This window comes from Pteropus alecto, unplaced genomic scaffold, assembly GCF_000325575.1.
Source record: "Pteropus alecto unplaced genomic scaffold, ASM32557v1 scaffold20, whole genome shotgun sequence".
NCBI lineage: Eukaryota > Metazoa > Chordata > Mammalia > Chiroptera > Pteropodidae > Pteropus > Pteropus alecto.
This window is the reverse complement of record NW_006436298.1, coordinates 29,201,210-29,203,830: the sequence shown is the minus strand read 5'-3', so window position 1 is coordinate 29,203,830 and position 2,621 is coordinate 29,201,210. Positions and strand designations below refer to the sequence as shown.

Sequence of the window (2,621 nt, the reverse complement as noted above, 5' to 3'; positions counted from 1 at the left end):
CGCAGGTGGCTTTCCAGTTTTCTCAGCACCATTTATTGAAGAGGTTTTCCTTTCTCCACTGTGCGTTTTTTGCTTTTTTGTCAAAAATTATTTGCCCATATAAACATGAGTTTAATTCTGGACTCTCGATTCTGTTCCACTGGCCCATGTGTCTTTGTTTCTGCCAATACCATGCCATTTTGATTATTGTCGCTTTGTAGTATAATTTGCAGTGGGGCAGAGTGATGCCTCCAGCCTCGTTCTTTTTTCTCTCAGGATGGCTTTAGCAATTTGGATCTTTTGTGCTTCCATATGATTTTTTGTTCTATTTCTTTTAAAAAAAATGTTGATGGGATTTTGATGGGAATTGCATTAAATCTGTATAATGCTTTAGGTAATAGGGTTATTTTAACTATGTTGGTTCTTCCTATCCAAGAACACGGAATATCTTTCCATTTCTTTGTATCTTCTCGATTTCTTTTAGTAGAGTCTTACAGTTTTCATCATATAGGTCCTTCACATATTTTGTTAAATTTATTCCTAGGTATTTTATTCTTTTTGTTGCAATTGCAAAAGGAATTATTTTTTCCACTTCTTTTTCTGACACTTCATTATTAGAGTATAGGAACACGACGGAATTTTGAACCATGATTTTTTAACCAGAAACTTTACTGTATTTGCTTACTTTTTCTAGTAGTGTTCTTGTGGCATCTTTAGGGTTTTCTATACAGAGAATTACATCACCCACAAATAGTGACAGTTTGACTTTTTGTTTCCTATTTGGATGCCTTTTATATATTTCTCTTGCCTGATTGCACTCTCTAGGACCTCCAATTTATATTGAATAATAGTGGTGATAGTGGACAGCTTTGTCTCGTTCCTGATACTAGAGGAAAGGTTTTCTGTTTTTCACCATTAAGTATAATGTTGGCTGAGAGTTTGTCATATATGGCCTTTATTATGTTAAAGTGCTTTCTTTCTACACCGATTTTATTAAGTGTTTTGATTTTAAATGGATGTTGTATCTTGTCAAAGGCTTTTTCTGCATCTATCGATATGACCATATGATTCTTATTTTTTGTTTATGTGGTGTATCACATTAATTGATTTGCCTATGTTGAACCATCTCTGTGCCCCTGGGATGAAGCCCGCCTAATCATGGTGTATAATCTTTTAAATATGTTTCAGCATTCAGTTTGCTAGCATCTTATTTAGGATTTTTGCATCTGTGTTCATTAGAGAGATTGGTCTGTAGTTTTCATTTTTTGTGTTATCTTTACCATGTTTTAGTATCAGGGTAATATTAGCCTCATAAAATGAGTTGGGAAGTATTGCCTTCTCTCCGATTTTTTTGGGAGAGTTTGAGGAGAATGGGTATTAAATCTTTGAATGTTTGGTAGAATTCACTGGTGAAGCCATCTGGTCCTGAACTTTTACTTTTTGGTAGGTTTTTGATGATTGTTTCAATTTCCACACTGCTGATCAGTCTATTCAGATTTTCCAGTTCTTCTTGACAGTCTACGATGGTTATATTTACCTAAGTACTTGTCCATTTCTTCTAAGTTGTTAAATTTGGTGCTATGCACTTTTTCATAGTATTCTTGTATGATCCTTTGTGTTTCTGTGGTATCTGTCGTCATTTCTCCTCTTTCATCTCCGATTATTTGTCCTTTCTCTTTTTTTCTTTAGTGAGTCTAGGGGTTTATCAATTTTATTAAACTTTTCGAAGAACTAGCTCTTTGTTGCATTTACTTTTCTATTTTTTCTTTAATTTCATTTAATTCTGCTCTAATTTTGATTATTTCTTTCCTTCTGCTGATTTTAGGCTTCATTTGTTCTTTTTCTAGTTTTTCTTTTTTCTTTTCTTTTTTTTTTAGGCTAGGCAACCCTTGGTTGACCTCACAGATTGCAAGGACCTTGTCAGCTTACAATCCCTTATTTTTTATCTTTTATGCCTACAGCACCTGGTCTTCCTAGGTGGTCTCCCATTCAAGTACTAACCAGGCCTGACCCTGCTTAGCTTCTGAGATCAGACGAGATCAGGCTTGTTCAGGGTGGTTTGGCCATAGATGGCCCTTTTCTAGTTTTTTTTAAAATGAAGTATTAGGTTGCCTATTTGGGCTCGTTCTTGTTTTTGGAGATAGGTCTGTAATGATATGAACTTTCCTCTTATGATTTCTTTTGCCATATCCCAAAAGTTTTAATATGTTATACTATCATTATCATTTGTTTTTATGTATCTCTTGATTTCTCTTTTTATTTCTTCTTTGACCCAGTCATTCTTCAGCAGCATGTTATTTAATCTCCATATATTTGTGGTTCTTCCTGATTTCTTTTTACAGTTGATCTCCAGCTTCAAAGCCTTATGATCAGAGAATATAGTTGGTATGATTTCAACCCTCTTATATTTGTTGAGGCTGTCTCTGTGTCCCAGTATGTGGTCAATCCTTGAGAATGTTCCATGTGCACTAGAGAAGAGAAATGTATCTTAACTGATATTCTGCTGTTTTCATGACTGAATATGCCTGAACCATAATAGAATATGCTTGAGATATCATCAAGGGAGCCATATATCTAGTGGCAGTAGGAGTGTTTACCAACTTAGTTATATAGGAAAGAATGACAATTTAAAGTTTATATAC

The 2,621-nt window shown here is 34.5% G+C and overlaps 1 pseudogene; it reads right to left on the bottom strand.

Moving 5' to 3' along the window:
• Positions 1-1,931: 1,931 nt before the first annotated feature.
• Positions 1,932-2,050, bottom strand: LOC112481018 (annotated as a pseudogene).
• Between the last annotated feature and the right edge of the window lie 571 nt (positions 2,051-2,621).